This window comes from Cebus imitator, unplaced genomic scaffold (genome assembly GCF_001604975.1).
Source record: "Cebus imitator isolate Cc_AM_T3 unplaced genomic scaffold, Cebus_imitator-1.0 Scaffold681, whole genome shotgun sequence".
In the NCBI taxonomy this organism is placed as follows: Eukaryota; Metazoa; Chordata; class Mammalia; order Primates; family Cebidae; genus Cebus; species Cebus imitator.
The window spans coordinates 641779-660652 of record NW_016107996.1 but is presented as its reverse complement, the minus strand read 5'-3'; the positions used below and the strand labels follow the sequence as shown (position 1 = coordinate 660652).

At 44.1% G+C, this 18874-nt stretch overlaps 3 non-coding genes across 3 annotated transcripts; 2 read left to right on the top strand and 1 right to left on the bottom strand.

Annotated features, from left to right (window-relative positions):
* The first annotated feature begins 4391 nt into the window (after positions 1-4391).
* Positions 4392-4465, top strand: TRNAT-CGU. Its single transcript has one exon. It is a non-coding gene; the product is annotated as a tRNA-Thr (tRNA).
* Positions 4466-9054: 4589 nt separating this feature from the next.
* Positions 9055-9126, bottom strand: TRNAA-UGC. Its single transcript has one exon. It is a non-coding gene; the product is annotated as a tRNA-Ala (tRNA).
* An 8051-nt stretch (positions 9127-17177) lies between these two features.
* TRNAA-UGC lies at positions 17178-17249 on the top strand. Its single transcript has one exon. It is a non-coding gene; the product is annotated as a tRNA-Ala (tRNA).
* The last annotated feature ends 1625 nt before the right edge of the window (positions 17250-18874 follow it).

Genomic DNA, 18874 nt, shown 5'->3' with positions numbered 1-18874 from the left:
GCGGGGGACAAGAGTGGCGAAGAGTAGGACAGGGAGGAGAGAGCAATGCACCAGCATCCTGCACGCACAGAGTGGACTCCAGATGAATAACACTAGGCTGTATTAGGAAGGGTTTTCCGGAAGCAGGATGTATTTTCTTACATTTAGCTTGGATTTCTACAATGTCAGTTCCTTCTTTTATTACTTAAAAGTTGTCCTGGCTACTGAGCCTACCCAGTAACTGTGGCCAGAATGAAGGGAAACTGGGGAGCAGAGGAAAAAATGAGAAGTTTCAGGAGGGAGTTTATTGCCAAAATCAGGTATCAGCTTAAAGATCATCTCCTGAGCAGAAGAGATACTTGGTGATACCAACATGTAGAGTGCAGAGGAGGAAGTACATCCAATTATTTAAAGCTAGGGACCAGAAAGCATGGGCCGTGGGAAGAAATAATGATACGCTGATTTCTTTCTGATGAAAATGAGTGTGAGACAGTGGGAGGGGCGTTGTCTCTGTCGCTTGTCTACTTGACCAACTACCTTAGCAAGTTTTAAAATCTATTTTTGAGTGAAATCTTTACTCATCGTGTCTTAATCTGAAAAGTGTGGAGAATGTTACTAGTCTTGCAGGATTTGGGGGAGGAATAGCACAGAGGTAGACAACTTGGTTAGGTCACACAATGTTTGCTTATCATCACTGTAACCTTATTTAACACCTGCCATTTCTACTTTGGGAGTCAAAGAGAGAGACCTTGTTATCTACCGTGTGCTATAGCATCTGTACTTGTTAGAAAGACAAGTTCTCAGACAAAACTCATGCCTATTTTGAAATTCTCAGAACAAATTCAGGCCTATTTTTATCAAAATATAGATTTTAATAAACATACAGAAAAAAAACAACCCCATCAAATAGTGGTCAAAGAATGTGAATAGATACTTCTCAAAAGAAGACATTTATGGGGCCAACAAACATGAAAAAAGAGCTCATCAAAAGACGACATTTATGTGGCCAAGAAATATACGAAGAAAAGCTCATCATCACTGGTCATTAGAAATGCAAATCAGAATGACAATGAGATACCATCTCACACCACTTAGAATAGCAATCATTAAAATGTCTGGAAACAACAGATTCTGACGAGGATGTGGAGAAATAGGAACACTTTTACGCTGTTGGTGGAATTGTAAATTAGTTCAACCATTGTGGAAGACAGTGTGGTGATTTCTCAAGGATCTAGAAACAGAAAAACCATTTGACCCAGCAATCCCATGACTGGGTATATGCCCACAGGATTATAAATCATTCTACTATAAAGACACATACACATGTATGTTTATTGCAGCACTGTTTAAACAATGCCCATGAATAATAGACTAGATAAAGAAAATGTGACACATATACACCATGAAATACCATGCAGCCATAAAAAAGAATGAGTTCATGTCCTTTGCAGGGACATGGATGAAGCTGGAAACCATCATTCCATCAAACTAACACAGGAACAGAAAACCAAACACGGCATATTCTCACTCATAAGTGGGAGTTGAACAAGGAGAACACATAGACACAGGGAGGGAAACAGCACACACTGGGGCCTGTCAGGGGATTGGGGGAAAGGGGAAGAAGAGCATTAGGACAAATACCTAATGCATGCGGGGTTTAAAACCTAGACGACAGGTTGATAGGTGTAGCAAACCACCACGGCACATGTATACCTGTGTAACTAACCTGCACATTCTGCACATGTATCCCAGAGCCTAAAGTAAAAGAAAATAAAGTAAAATAAAATATTTTACTAAATGATGCCTACAATGGATGCAGAATTATAAAAGTTTTCAAAAATTACCTTCAAATCACAAAAGAATTTTGCTCACAAAAAGATAATATATATTTCTCAATAAATACATTATGAAATTAAGTATATTTTTATGACTTCTCACCTGAACAGAATAAAGCAACCTTTGACACCAGCCAAGAAATAAGAAAAAAATACACAAACAAATACAAAAGCATGCCATTCTCATGGATAGGAATAATCAAAATCATTAAATGCCCATATGCCCAAAGTAACTTATAGATTCAATGTTATTCCCATTAAAGCACCATTAACTTTCTTCACAGAACTAGAAAAAAACTATTTTAAAATACATGTGGAACTAAAGTAAATCCCAAATAGGCAAGGCAATCCTATGAAAACAGAACAAAGCTAGAGCCATTACGCTACCCGACCTCAAACTGTAACACAAAGCTACAGTAGCCGAAGGGCACGTTAGACCAAGGGGACAGAATAGAAAACCCAGAGATAAGACTGCACATCGACAAGTATCTGATCTTCAACAAACTGGACAAAAGCAATGAGAAAAGATCACCTATTCAATAAATGGTGCTGGGATAATCAGGTAGCCATATGCAGAATATTGAAACTGGACACCTTCCTTACACCATATACAAAAATTAACTCAAGATAAATTGAAGACTTAAGTATAAAACCCCCAAACTGTGAAAACCCTGGAAGACCACCTAGGCAATATTATTCAGGACATAGGCACAGGCAAAATTTATGACAAAGATGCTGAAAGCAATTGTAACAAAAGAAAAAATAACAAATGGTATTGAATTAAACTAAAATGCTTCTGCACGGCAAAAAAAAAAAAAAAAAAAAAAAAAAAAAAAAAAAAAAAAAAAAAAAAAAAAAGCGTCAAACATACAATCTGCAGAATGAAGAAAAATTTTTACGAACTATGCATCTGACAAGGGTCTAATATCCAACATCTATAAGTAGCTTAAACAAGTTTATAAGAAAAAAACCCTATTAAAAAGTAGGCAAAGAACGTGAACAGACACTTCTCAAAAGAAGACATATATATGGCCAATAATTATACGTAAAAAACCTCAATATCATGATGATTAGAGGAATGCAAATCAAAACCACAGTGTGATACCATCTCACACCTGTCAGAAAGGCTTCTATTAAAAAGTCAAAAAATGATAGATGCTGGTGAGATTGAGGAGAAAAAGAAATGCTTACACACTGCTGGTGGGAGCATAAATTAGTTCAATCATGTGGAAGACGCTGCAGCGATTCTTCAAAGACCCAAAGACCAAAAAAACCATTCAACTCAGGATCTCATTACTGAGTATACACCCAAAGGAATATAAATCATTGTATTGTAAAGACACAAGCAAATGTGTGGTTACTGCAGCACTATTTATAATAGCGAAGACATGGAATCAATCTAAATGCCTATCAATAATAGACTGGATAAAGAAAATGTGGTACATAGACGCCATGAAATAATACGCAGCCATAGAAAGAATGAGATGATGACCTTTGCATGGACATGAATGGAGTTGGAGGCCTTTATCCTTAACAAACGAATGCAGGAACAGAAAACCGAATACAGCATGCTCTCACTTACAAGTGGAACCTAAACTGTGAGAACACATGCCCAGACAGAGAACACCACACACTGCGGCCTATCAGAGGGTGGTAGCTGGAAGGAGAAGGAGGATGGGGAGAAATAATGAATGGGTGCTCGACCTAATATCTGGGTGATGAAATAATCAGCAGGACAGATTCCCATGGCACGTTTACCTATGTGACATACCTGCACATATACCTCTAAACTTAAAGGTTTATATATACCCATAAGGAAGATATTAGGAAACATCTAACTGAAACTTGAAGGACCGAAATGAGGAAGGCGCAATTAGGAACGACCCTGCCTGGCGAGGCCTCCCCATCTGGTTCCCATCGGAGTTTGAGCCCCTCCCCAGGGCCGTGGGAACACGGGCCTCAAGCAGGCAAAGGTTCTTTGGATTTGAAACGCAGCAAACCCGTGCGGTGAGCCCTGCCCAGGCCGCCTCCCGGCCGCCGCCTGCCTTCTGCAGAGCAGTGAGACCTGCCGGCTGTCTGGAGGGTCTAAGCGCGTTCGGAGTTTTTGCTTTTCTGCGCGTCCGTGTGCGATCTTCTCACGGCCAGAAAAGCCATTAATGTGATGACAGCTCTGAATGATCTGTTTGCTGGAAAAGCTTTTCACTCCACTTTTAGAATCCCATCACTTGGTGACTGGAAATCACCCAGGGCCTGAGGACGTAGAAACCGCCCGCACCCCTGCAGACAGATGCCTCTCCCCGCGGGGGCCGCAGTTCCTCCCCACGCTCCTGTTTCGCGGCTTGATGTGCCTCCGGGACGCGCTGACATTGCCCTAAGCACAGTTCCTAAGTGATCGTGTGAGTTTGGGTGTGTTTTGTTGGACTCGAAGGGAGTCTAATTTCTTTAAGTTCTTTCAGCAGTCTGCTTTTACCACAAAGTCCGTGTGTTTGAATACACAGTAACTCTAATTGGCAACACAACTTTTCGCCTAATTAAGCATAATTCGGCCATAAAAGAAGCCACAGGGGCTGCGCAGCTGGCTCTGTGGCTTAGTTGGCTAAAGCGCCTGTCTCGTAAACAGGAGATCCTGGGTTCGAATCCCAGCGGGGCCTTGGGGTGTCTTTTCCCCCCTTTCCCATTTCAAAAAGGGCCATTTGTTTTTGTCAATTTATCACAATTTTGTAGTCTATAGTCCTTAATCACAATGTTAAATTCACTGCATAGAGCTTTAATCTCTCCAATCTCTCCTCATTCCGCCTGCATCCTCAAAGACCATTAGTTTCTGATGATCTATCAGTTATATCGGAATTTAACCAAACTCGGGGGTTCTAGTTCAATTACGGATTAAAAAATCTCTAAAATGAAATTGTAAAACTTTTAATTCAAAGCATTAAAAAATATATTCTTCTGGTTTCTCAAACTCCAAGTAATCTTACTTAAATTCTACATGGATGAAAAATGGTTGCAATTTATGGAACATTTACTAAGTTGCACTTTATGTATTTTCTCACATACTTTTAATTTCTAGAATACTCACTGAAGTAAATATTATGCATATTTTACAGATTAAAAAACGATGTATCAGAAAGAAATAACTTGCCCAAATCTTAAAGCCGATAAATAATCAACTTAAGATTTAAATCCAATATTTCTCAGTTAACTTAAGTCAAAGTTACTTAAGTCAAAGTCTCAAGTAACAGATAATCTTATTTATAAAAATGAATAATATCCAGTGTCATTTAGAATAATAGTTCTTAAAAACTGTATGGCAAATGAACTCATTAGATTATCTAATAAAACCTTTTGTCTATATACACACAGACAGACACACACACATACTTATGGACAATGTTTGCATATTCTTTTGAGATTTTCCCTGACCTCCTTAAGTTCTGGGATATCCATGTGCCACTGAAAAAAAAAAATCCAAGACTTTCATAAATCAATAAACATTAAGTCACAAATGAATGTTCAGAAAAAAATAAGCTGTTTTAGGGAAAGGGGACATATTTTATTTCTTGACATTAACTTTGTTAAGACTAACACTTCCTCTCCTTGACTGATTTAGCTTCCAGTTCATCTAATACAGAATGTCAATCAAAAGGAAGTGGGAATGTTTGCTGAATACACACCTGACAAAGGCAGACTTCTGCTTTCCCTGGGACGTGAAGAGAATAGAAAACAAAATGAATGAACTGCTTTTTTCCAACAGTAACATGTATTATTTTTAAAAATTATTTCCTGGATTGCATTGGGGATTGTATTTGTTTATTACAACGGTCATCATATAGTACCACAGACTGGGTGGCTTAAACAACAGAAATTTATTTTCTCACAATTCTGCAGGCTAGAAATCTGAGATCACAGCGTCATCAGAGGGAATGTCTTCTAAGGCCTCGCTCCTTGACTTGTAGTTGGCTTTCTTCTTGGTGTTTTTGCCTTCATGTGTCTCTCCTAACCTCTTCTTTTTATAATGACATCAGTCACATTGCATAAAAGCACACCCTAATGACCTCATTTTAATTTAATTACCTCTTTAAGGATTTTACCTTGAAATAGAGTCACATTCTGAGGTACTGGGGGTTACAAATCAACAGAAACAGATGAATTTTGTGGAGATTTCAGACCATAATAAGGCTTGAACAACTATGAAATTTTCTTCAAACAAGTTTGTTTATTTGTTCATCCACTTGCTATTTTATTTATTCATGGGCCCTTCCTCCCTCCCTTCCTTCCTTTTTCAGAAACAAATTCCAATAATCCAAATAAAAAATTATTAACAAACTGGATGATGAAATTATGTTTTATATTAAGCCTGACTTAAGAAAGCCTCACTGACAGAAAAATTTCATTTGGAGATTCCCAGTGGAAAATACAGAGTAAAACACTATGATTATATAATGGACATTGCAGAGTAGAAGCCCGATAGAGCTTAGAGAAAGAGAAAGGACAATTCCTATGCCTCTGAAGTTTGAGACACATTTGTCTTCTTTCCCTTCTTTCCTTCATTGCTTCTTTTCTTGCTTCTTTCTGTGCTTCCTTTCTTCCTTTCTCCCTTAATTTCCTTCTGTCCTTCCTTCTTTTCTTTCCTTCTTTCTTTCAGTTGAAGTATAAATCTATATATAATACTATGATTTATGAGTGAATTCAGATCAAGCACCATCAGCTAATGAGTTTTAGACAAAATATATTGTTTCCTTGTTCAAAATATTTTAAGTCAAAATAAATGGCACTTGCAATTTATTTTTTATTGAAACACCGCCTGTCATTTACCCAGGTACGTACTTCCTGTGGCTTAATGTATTCAACAGTCAGAGGAGTTGTCTGATACAAGTTCCACCTTCATCCAACTTTTTGGTTAAATTTAAAAAACGGCCTGGTGCAGTGGCTCGTTCCTGTAATCCCAGCACTTTGGGAGGCCGAGGCAAGTGGATCACCTGAGGTCAGGGGTTCGAGACCAGACTGACCAACATGGAGAAACCCCGTCCTTACTAAAAATACAAAAAAATTAGCTGGGTGTGGTGATGTGTGCCTGTAATCCCAGCTACTCGAGAGGCTGAGGCAGGAGAATCACTTGAACCCGGGAGTCAGAGGTTGCAGTGAGATTGGCCAGGCTGGTTGAAATTGCGCCAGTGTGTTCCAGCTTGGGCAACAATACCAAAATCCAGTCTCAAAACAAAGAACAAAAAACACTTGTACTTACTTTCTAATTTTTTTTTGCAAATTGATTAATAAATAAGGAGCTCCTTATTTATTTTTAACAATTTTTATTTTTATATACGCTGAAGAGATGTTTACAGTTTATTCCTGGTTTTTCAGTTTGTCAAAAGACTATACTAAATTTGACCTATGCAAATGAATTAACATTTTTATTCATCAAGTTTTTTGTGTGCCTTAAAAAGGCCTTCCCTATACTAACTTCAAAAACTTTAATTTTATTTTTATCAAAAAACCAGCTCCTGTTTCTTAGCCTCTTAACCCCACAGTATTCATATTTAGCTTCTATATTCAAAATACTAAATAGATCTCAATTGTTCAATCTTACCACATAAAAATTTAATTTAATCCTTGCTTAGGGAAGGGAGAAATGTAAATAGAAGTGCAGACTTGGCTGACCGTGGTGGCTTATGCCTGTAATCCCAGCACTTTGGGAGGCCAAGGCCAATGGATCACGAGGTCGGGAGTTTGAGACCAGCCCGACCAACATGGCGAAATCATGTCTCTACTAAAAATACAAAAAATTAGCCAAGCATGGTGGCATACACCTGTATTCCCAGCTACTCAGGAGACTGAGGCAGGAGAATCGCTTGAACCCGGAGGCGGAGGTTGCAGTGAGCCGAGATGGAGCTATTGCACACCGGCCTGGGAGACAGAGTGAGACTCCGTCTAAAAAAAGTGCAGACTTTCACTAAACAAAGCAAGAGCCAGAATTATTATAGAATTTGGGAGAGAGTGGCCTTTAGTTTGGTTTTATTCAATCCAAACGAAGCAGCGTCTTGATGGAATCAAAGCAAAGCAGGGCTATGAGTACAGCAGTTAACATCAGGCCTGAGCTGAGAAGAGGATTCAGATCCTGGTTTCTGGAAACTACAGAGTTAAGATTAATATTGACAGATGTGCCTGAAGACGCTTAATGAAATTTTGGACTTGGTTGGAAATTAAGTCTGAGGTTTTATGTCAAGGTCATAGTCAAAGTGAGTGTCAAAGTCAAATTTATCAGACCATGGGGCTCAGATAATCTAGGCAATAATGGAATGGTCCATTCTTACTGATATGATATGATGCTGATATGATTTCCAAGAGCAAATTTTCTCAGCATATTATTTTAGAGAACACCACTTCTTGGCCTGTGTTTATTGCAGATGCTTTCTATTTTACAAAAAGAACTAAGGAGATGCTAATAAAAGCTGTTGACTTTCCCCCTCTTCATAAACATTCCTAACCAACTTTCTCCAGTTAGCTAAGGACTCTTCTCTGCCTACAATTTCTCCTGATCGCCTTGTTAGTTGCACACAGCCACCCACTTAGAAATGAGTCATACTGGCTGGGTGCTGTGGCTCACACCTGTAATCCCAGCATTTGGGAGGCAGAGGTGGGGGGATTGCCTGAGGTCAGGAGTTCAAGAGCAGTCTGGCCAACGTGGTGAAATCCTGTCTCTACTAAAAATAAAAATAAAAACTGGCTGGGTGTGGTGTTAGGTGCCTATTATCCCAGCTACTCAGGAGGCTGAGGCAGGGGAATTGCTTCAACCAGGGAGGTAAAGGTTGCAGTGAGCCGAGATCACACCACTGTACTCCAGCCTGGGTGACGGAGCTAGACTCTGTCTCCAAAGAAAAAAAAGAAAAAGAAATTAGTCATATTTTTTACCCACTTTTACCAGTAATGTTCTTTCTATTCAACAGTTCTCTTTAAATACAATCATTTTTAAAATAGAAGGAATTAAAAACAAAATACTTGGTTTTAGGCTGGAAACCTAGAAGCACTGTGAAAAAAGGTCAAAGAGCTGTTGAAAAAACAAAGGGCAGAGTGGAAACAAACTAATCATTTTTTTCTGCCTAACCTCCTTTCTTACCCCTCCCACTTTCCGGAAAAGGAGTAACTGCACCAGGGCCTGAAAGACCTTAGCAATAACTGTGAGCAATAGCTTTGCTCAATAGCACATCCATTGAGCAAGAATCAGCACTAAAACTTCAACACCTAGTGGAGACACCGGGGATCGAACCCGGGACCTCATACATGCAAAGCATGTGCTCTACCACTGAGCTATATCCCCAGGGATGTCAAGAAGTGGTACCAAAAAATGTTTTTGTAAAATATACTATATTTGATTTTTCCCCCCCTCCTAAAGTAAGTTTTAAATAGTTTGTTGTAAAAGAATTGTGTGAATTTTGCAGGTAGGGAATGTGAGAAAGAAGATTTATGTAAATCAATGTCACTAGGTCCTTTAGAGCAACTGGAAACTCACCAGGCCCACACAGAACAAGTGGTTGCAAAACTGGCTTTTATCCGAGCAGGATTATGTATATGAGTCATTCAGATCCAGAGTCACTTGAAATGGCCAGAATTTAAAAAGTACAGCCATAGATGGTTACAGCAAATTTCCACTGGGAAATTTCCTGATGTATTATACAAAGTCTAACTGTAATCAGGAGCCAGTTCAGCGGGGTAAAGGACTGGGATAGATTCATCTTGTAAGATGTACCCAGTCTCTGGCCGGGTGCTGTGGCTCACACCTGTAATCCCAGCACTTTGGGATGCCAAGGCTGGAGGATCATGAGGTCAAGAAATCGAGACCATCGTAGCCAACATGGTGAAACCCTGTCTCTACTAAAAATACAAAAATTAGCTGGGCATGATGGCAGGTGCCTGTAGTCCCAGCTACTCAGGAGGCTGAGGCAGGAGAATCACTCGAACCTGGAAGGCAGAGGTTGAAGTGAGCCAAGATCATGCCACTGTACTCCAGCCTGGGCGACAGAGCCAGACTCCATCCAAAAACAAACAAATAACAACAACAACAAAAACCCAGTCTCAGGTTTCAGGCTTGGAATTATCCACAGACCAACCCTTGTCCTGATCTAAGAAGAATCCCACTCAGAAGATTGGGTGAGTAAATCTGTATCCTGTTGAATGAAAAATATGAGAGAAATGTGAATCTTGAAGTGTAAATCTGGGTTACAAAATGTGAGAAACAGATTTCAGTGTCAGGCAGTGGATCTCAAAATGTGGTCCTCGGAACAGCATCAGCATCACCTAAGATCTTACTAAAAATGCAAATTCTCTGGGTCTACCCCAGACCTACGAGTTAGCATCTGAGGGGTAGGGTTCAATAATCTGTGCTTTATAAGCCTGAGGGTGGTTCTGCTTCATGCCTAAGTTTGAGACTGCTGATTAAGGTGTTGATGAATACGACAGTACTCTTGCCTTTCTTTTCTTTTTTTGAGATGGAGTCTCACTCTGTCACCCTGGCTAGAGTGCAGTGACTCCATCTCGGCTTACTGCAACCTCCGCCTCCCGAGTTCAAGCAATTCTCTGCCTCAGCCTCCACAGTAGCTGGGATTACAGGTGCACATCACCATGCCTGGCTAATTTTTTGTATTTTTAGTGGAGATGGGGGTTTCACCATCTTGGCCAGACTGGTCTTGAACACCTGACCTCTTGATCCACCTGCCTCAGCCTCTCGAAGTGCTGGGATTACAGGCGTGAGCCACCGCATCTGGCCCTGCTGTTTCATTTTCTAACGATAACACAGAAATCAGGTGTTTCTAGCGTTTAAAACTAAAATAATTTGACATCTTAGACCTGAATTTTTATGTGTGTGTATTAATATAAATATTTAAATGTGTGAGGAAAATAAAGGTGATTTTTAATATATTGTGAAAACAGTATGTGACTTTTAAATTACTTGTATATTAGACAAAGTACAAACAGCAGCAGCAATTTCTGTTTATATTTGAAAGCCTTTGTACATTAAAGAATGTATCCACCATATTAATAGAAGAGGAGTCAGAAGAGAGAGAATATGCTTCTGGACTTCAGTTATCTTCCCAATTTTGGTTGTTTTGAAGCAGCAACGTTTGTCTCAGTGCACATGCAATTTGGGCTTTAGAGAGGATGGCCGCTAGCTGGCTTCCTAGAGAGTTTAAACTTATGTTTCTTTAGTGTGCTGTCCATGGTTAGTTTATGGAGTAGTACGTGGGTGAAGCAACCACAAAATATTTTACTAATAAACTGTTTACAAAATAAATTTGCACTGTTAATTTTTCTGGCTCTATTTTTCTCCATAGAGTAAGGACAAAAATCATAAAATAATCCTGATTTTTTAAAAATTATGCAACATAAGGTGTCCTGTCCTTGACAGAAGTCTTGTGCGTTGCGTCTGTGTCCCAGCCCAAAGCTCATCTGGAACTGGAGCAGGGGCCTGGTGGGAGGTGATTGGGTCTTGGGTGCAGTTTCCCCCTTCCTGTTCTCCTGATAGGGATATCAGATCTGGAGATCTGGTCGTTTAAATGTGTGTGGCACCTCCTCCACCCCCCTTTCTTCGTCTGTCATGGTAAGATGTGCCGGCTTCCCCATCGCCTTCTGCTATGATTGTGGGTTCCCTGAGGCCTCCCAGTCATTCTTCCTGTTAAGCATGTGGGACTGTGAGTCAATTTAAACGTCTTTTCGTCATAAATTACCCAATCTCAGGTAGTTCTTTGTTCCATTGTGAAAACAGACTAATACATATTGGCTCCTGTGTTACATGGGCAACCTCATTTGAGATCAGCCTGCTAGCATTGCAAGAAAGTGCTTTGTATCAGGAAAGTGGATAAGAGGGGGAATACATGAATTCACTTTCAGCAGTGAATTAAGGTAGAGAACAAGAAAGGGTGCAGATATTTTGAAAAAGAACAGAAGTTGGAAAAGTTTCACACAGGGGCAGTTTGAGAGCTAGTAATTAGTGTGAAGACACAGTCCCACAACTCAAAACTGTGACTGAGCAGGATTAACCAGGAATGGAACCTGTGATTTTCAGAAGCAGGATTAACTAGGAATGGAACCCACCAGACTTGGCCAGGTGGAGAGGTAAGTGGAAGATGATAGGAACTCATTCTGTCTGAACTTGTAGTTCTCTGGGTCAGCCCAGTGCAGGTGCAGCAGGATATGGGCTTAACTCTTTCTCCCCAAACCTCCCACCCTTGCTGGTAAGCCAGGACATCACCCAGTTTGGCTGCCAGAGAGGCTGCAGGAACCTGGAGGGAGACAATGGAACAGTGCTACTGAAGACTCTGGTTGCTTACACCCTGATCTTCCCGTTAATCATTAAGCAAATTGAGCTGTCCTGTTTCCAGCTGGGGAAAAAACAACCAAACAGCTCCATCTCCCAAAGCCTCCTAAACGTGTTCATGTCCTAAAACAAACAAAACTGCTTTTTTAAAAAAGCAAAAAGCGACATAAAGCAGATCTACAGGTATTTGCCCTGCAATGCAAACACACCAGGGATAGGACTTAAGACCTCATGCCTGCAAACCATATGCTCTAGAACAAGTCACACTGAAAAAAGGGAGAAAGGGATGAAAGGAGGAAGGGAGGCAGAAAGGAAGATTTGTTCTCTAATCTTTACAAAAGTCTCTCTCAAAATATTAACTGAGAGGGCTGGGGGTGGTGGCTCATGCCTATAATCCAAGCACTTTGGGAGGCCCAGGTGGGTGGATCATTTGAGGTCACGAGTTCGAGACCAGCCTGGCCAACATGGCGAAACCCCATCTCTATTAAAAATACAAAAATCAGCCAGGCGTGGTGGTGGGTGCCTGTAGTCCCAGGTACTTGGGAGGCTGAGGCAGGATAATCGCTTGAACCTGGGAGGTGGAGGTTGCAGTGAGCTGAGATCATGCCACTGCACTCCAGGCTAAGGAAGAGAGTGAGACTCTGCCTCCCTCCCTCCCCCCACCCCCCCAAAAAAGTTAACTGATGGTATGAGGGTATCTAGTCTTGCTTAATTCTGGGAACACTTTTCTTAGACTGAAGTCCGGTCAGTTTCATAAATACTTATAACGTGCCACTAACCACAGACTCTCATTGCTTCTTTTTTTCTTTGCTCTTGGCACAGTTTCTACCACGGTCCTCTCGCTGCTCCCAGGCTCTAAGCTGAACTGTCCAGTGCAAGACTCCACTCAGACATCCAATCGCTAGTAGCCATGGCACAAAGGGCACGGTCTAAATCAGTAAGTTTATGACCCCCCACCCCCTTGCAAGGAACTCCTTACATGTGGGGAATAATCGGAATCCCAGATTCTCACCCTGAATGGAATTCAAAGGCCTAAAGGTAAGCAGCTCCCAGGTGGGTAGGTGAACTGCACGTGCTGATGGGCATTTAGACCTGGTAGTGCCCAAGCTGGGGGCAGGAGGGGTGCTGGTCCACTAAGAATTTGGAAACATCGACCATTTGGGGGTCAATGAGGATAATGTAATTGTTATTATGTCCTAGTCTCATTCCTTATCAGAATTCATTAAAAAAAAAAAAAAAAAACCGCATCCACCACTAAAAATGGGCAGATATTACCACACATAGATTGGAGAAAGAGTTATCAGCACATCCATTTTTTCCATGTCAGGGCCTCATGTCCAACAAAGCCACAGGCTTCACTCCTGGGGGTGCCCTTTGATCCTCTCTTACTAGAACCCAAAGACTGCTTTCTCAGAAAGGGCTAGGAGAACGAGGCCTCAGTGCACCGCTCAAGACCTACTTCCTGTGCTCAGAAGCGAGTTTGATGTTCTTTGATTCTCTGTCCTCCAGCTTCATTACTGAAACCGTTCTTGAGGTTTGCTCTTATCCGCCTTACCCTATCCCAAAAGCATCACCCTGGCAACATTCTAGGAGCACTCAAGCCTGTTTCTCTTAATCATGCCCTCAGTTAAAAAATCGGTAAGGAAGAACCAAGAGCTCCTCTGAAGCTGCTGTATCCAGGCCACCGAGGCCTGCTCTGAACACCTCCCAAGATCCAACTACTAGCTTCTTTAGCTCCGGCAACTTTAATGTACAGTTTGAAGGCAGTATGAAGGCTGTATTGCTGACTGCTAGCGCCCGGCTTGCCCTCCCGGGGATCTTAGTCGAAGGACTTAAAGGGTCCTTTGCTCCAATTACAGGGCCAAAGAAGTCTCCCCTTGAAATGTTCCCCTCATTCCCTGGTGTCCGGGTGGGGAGAAGGTCATTTGCACTCTTGGTGCCTTCACTGGATGTGCCAGCCCGTGTATAAGCTTATTTTCTGGAATCGAACCTTGGTTATGGTTAAAATTTTACTGTCACAAATTTCGCAAATGTACACATGAACACAACGCCTGGGAGCCTTCCCGAGATCTTGGATGAGGCCGGCACAAGCCAACAGGGTCGTTAGCATTGGGTTCTATCTAAGCTGGTTTCCTCGGGGGGTAAAACAAAGCAAAACAAAACCTCTTGACCCCCTCACCCTCACCTGTCGGGACATTTTAGTTCTGAATGAATACGGTGGTCTGAGTAGGAGAGGAGCAAGAGACTCCAGGAGCCATTCGCATTTTCACTGTCCGCCCCAGGCGTCCCCAGTCGTGAAGGTTTCATCTTTGAGATAAGCCTGTGACCCAAAAGGATCAATCAGTCAAAGACTTGCCGGCAGGGAGAAGAGGGAGGGACACACGCGGCTGACAGTGGAACCAGCATCAAAGGTGCCCCAGCCACAGAGCCATAGAAGCCGGGAGAATGTTCAGGGTCACCGCAAACGCGCGCCTGAGGCGCGGCCTTCGCCTCTGGGTTCCAGAAGGATCCCTCCCCTTTGGCGGAGGAGGCGGTGTCTTGCGTTCGGATGCCAAAATTTCAACCGAGCTTATCCCAAACGACGTTCGCAACGCCTTTCAAGCGCAACCACTATCCCACATCAGAGCCAAGCGCCCTCGAGCACCTGCCCCCTGAGAGCCCAGGCGCCAGATGCACCCACTGGCAGGATGTCCCAGGGAGCAGCGGGTGACCCGGGACCGAGGCGGGAGAGAAGCGGGCAGGGAAGCGGTGGTTCCATTGGAAGAGGTGACTGCAGCCCCCAAGGCGAACTGCGGCAGCACACCCTCTTCCTCCCACTACAGAAGAGCTAGCGGAGCGAAGGGCCTCCCAGTTACGGGCGTTCCTCCTCTCTTGAGGTTTCTGAGATACGTCTTCCTCCCCGGCTCGAACCAGGAAGGTGGAATTTGGATGAAGGGGAAGGGGCAGCTGTAGTCTGGCCGCTGCCGCGGACTCCGCGGAGGGCTCCTGGCCCTCAGAAGCGCACCCCGATACCCCGCTGGGGCGGGCGAACTCACCAATTGGCGCGTTAGCTTCCCGGCCCGACGGCAGCAGTCCCGCTCCCCATCCCGGGAGGAGAGACCAGCCTTTTGCAGGAGAATCAGGGGCGACTCCAGGGGCGAGGCGACTTTCACTAACCACGCAGGTCCGCGCAGTGGATGGAGATTGACATCCCGAGAACCTGCGTGGGTCTGTGGGTTACCAGCGTGTCCCGCGGCCCAGACCGGCAGGTGGACGCCAGAGTCGGGTCATCCAGAGCACTCCGCCCCCGTCGCGGTCTGTTAAGGAACCGCCTGCGGCCGCGAGGAGAGGCGGGTGCGGGTGTAAGGGAGTCAGCCTGAGTTGCAGCCACGCGCGGCCAGAGAAATAAACAAAGAGCCAAAGGTTGCATCCTGCAGTTCGGCTCTGTTTGCTTATTTCTAGAGATTTATATTTATTTATGTTGTGGCCTCTCTTACTCAATGCCAACGGTTTCACCTTAGCTTTTGCCTCTTTTTCATATTGGTTTTCTATTCTCCCTTCCCCTCCTCGACAAGGCTGCGGCCAGGCGTGTACGGGAACGGGCAGGGCACCCAGCGCTTGTGTTTTCTCGGAGATTTCGAGTGCTCCAGGGGACCTGGGAACATCCACGCTGACCACAGACCAAGGCTTGTTCCAATAACCGGAAGAGAAGGTCCTCCTCCGGGAGGTGAACCGGAGAGGACCAGGAGTCCACGAGGTGGAGGAAGGCGCGGATGAAAGGCGGGCAATAGTATCGCTGCCCGCCACGCTTGTGCGGTCAGGAAAGAGAACGGGAATGAGAGGAGGGCGGGGCGCAGTTTGGAGATGTGGGGCGGCCGCAAACGCTGGGAGCTCCCGGGTAGGTCCACTGACCACCCAGGCTGAATCCTAAGGCAGAGACGAAGTTTGTTCTGCGAGGAACGTTAGCCCGCTGCAACCGCGATCTGCAGGTGGAAACGAACCCCCCGCCCCCCGAGAGCGGGGAGAAAGGACCACGTTTTTGAAATCCATCTGAGCTGGTGAGCGGTCCCGGAAAATACTCCACGGTCCCCTCGGGCGAGCGCGGTGGGCGTCCGACCAGGGGGAGGCGGTCCTGAAGCACGGAGGTCAGCGCGGAAAGGTGGTGGTTGCCCTTCCCCATCCTTACCCATTCTGTCGCCAGCAGGATTATCAAACAAATCACACCAGTCCCGCGTCTATATCAGTGCCCCTGGGAGGTCAGAGCTGTTCCCTCCAGCGGCGAGCTGACCTCATTTTTCTGTACATCTCGCTCAGCGTAAATTCGGTAAAAACCAGGGAACGCATTCTACGCCCACAAGCTCCTGCCTGACACTCGCGGTCCGCAAAGCCCCAAGGTTAGCCAGACACATCGCTGCTGGGTGTTCATTTCGGACAACGAAGCGCCACCGGCGCAGAGAACTTTGGCGTGAATCCCGGAAGCACAACCCACATGGGTCCTCGTGCGTAACTCTCGCCCTTTACTTACGTGTCAAGTCTTTCAAAATTCGTGGAGTCGTCCATTTTTGCTCAAGAATGTGGTAGGCTTTCTGCTTAATGCCGGAGTTACACAAGCGTATCTTTGCCAGAGCGCTTGTCAGCTATTGGAATGATCTGTTTATATAATTTTGAATCCTCCCTCCTCCACCTCCACACTTCACTGCAAGTCTCCGTACTGTGGAATATCTCCTGAATAGAGGACACCTGTCATTTATTTCTCACTGCGCTGTGAGCGACTGCTATTCTCCGCCTCTATATTGAAGACGTGGGAAGCCTGATAGAAGAAAAATAGCCTCTGCTCTCCGGAAGCTACCTTACTAGAGAAGGGAGCAAACTTAACATAAATCTACACTTACAAGCTGTGGTAAATGAGACTTAGGGAAAGTCCAAGGAAGTTAGGTATGGTATTAACAAGAATTTGTTGAGCCCCATCTTGATTTTCTATGAATATGAATTGAAAACGCCAGCGGAATGGTGTAGCGCTACTCCTTATTGTTACGCGCTATAGGAGAAACAAAGGAAAAAAAACAGCATGTATGTGTGGGGATGTAGCTCAGTGGTAGAGCGCGTGCTTTGCATGTACGAGGTCCCGGGTTCAATCCCCGGCGTCTCCACTTTAGTCAGCTTAAGAAACGGGGATCATAGTTTGTTACTCGTCTTTCTTTAGTCAGGGGCAGAACTTCCGGAGGCCTTCAAATACTTGAAAATGGGCTATTGGTCGGTGGCTTTAAAAGTCAGATGTATTTAACACTTCAAAACTGCCAAACTTCCTCCGGCTATCAAAATCCTGTGGTTGCTAACTGCTTTAGTGCACCTTTAAATCTCATCACTCATTAACAAAATTGGAAACATCGTTGTACTGCCTCCATCTATCAAAATCTTGTGGCTGCCAACTGCTTTAGAGTCCCTTTAAATCTCATCGCTCATTAACAAAATTGGAAACGTTGTTAAACTTCCTCCAGCTATCAAAATCCTGTGGCTGCTAACTGCTTTTGGGCACCTTTAAATCTCATCATTCATTAACAAAATTGGATACATTGTTAATGACTGAAGCTACGTAATTTGCAACCAGAAATATAGTTCTTTAGAGCACAGTTGAAGATGATTCTACCTTTTCTCAGCCACGGGGATTTTTATTTACTTTTTTTTTTTTTTTTTTTTTTTTTTTTTTTTTTTGAGACGGAGCCTCGCTCTGCCGTCCAGGCTGGAGTGCAGTGGCATAATCTCGGCTCACTACAACTTTCGCCTCCTGGGTTCAAGCGATTCTTCTGCCTCAGTCTCCAGAGTAGCTGGTGTTACAGGCGCGCGCCACCACGCGCAGCAAATTTGTGGTACTTTTAGTAAAGACGGGGTTTCACCTTTTGGGTGGGATGGTCTCGAACTCCCGACGTCTTGATGCGGCCGCCTCGGCCACCCGAAGTGTTGGGATTATAGGCGTGAGCCACTGCGCCCGGCCTGGGATCGTCTTTTAAGAGTTAGTTTTCAGGCAGAAGGGTTGGGCAGGGGCGAGGGCAGGGCAGGCGTCCCCTTGTGGCTGGGCTCCAGCGCAAACCAGCTGCCAGACCAGTCCTGGAGCTCGCCCTCCCCTCACTCGCGCGGTCCCTCCCGCTGGCGCCCCTGGCTTTGTCTCACCTGATGCCCCGTGCCTCGGCTACCCGGGCTGTGTCCTCACTTCTGCCAGCGCCGTCACGTGGCCCTGTAGCCCCTGCAGCCCGCACTCCCGCCTCGCGCACTCAGAGCCCCCGCTCCAGCAGCCCATGTATGCCAAGGAAGTATGGCTGCTGGAATTGTGGTGTTTTACGACCTTCTTAACACTGTCTGCGTGTGTGCTAAACAGTCTGAGCCTGTTCAGAAAGGAGTAGATAGAAGTAGATGGAAGATGTTGAGCGCCTGTTAACGACCAAATAACTTCCAGAGAGAGAAAAAAACTGTCTTCATAAACTGTAATACCTCATTACAACCACTGTCCAGTTTCAGAACCATCGTATGATATTTATTTATCATAAAATTTTTGGACTTTTTAAGTGCTGGGCATTACAGAGATACATAGTAAAAAATGTTTTGCTTTAGTGTTAAATACAACTGAAACACTTAAAAAGTTAGCTTTGGCTGGGCTTGTTGGCTCATATCTGTAATCCCAGCACTTGGGGAGGCTGAGGTGGGTGAACACCTGAGGTCGGGAGTTCGAGACCAGCCTGACCAACATGGAGAAACTCCTTCTCTACTAAATATACAAAAT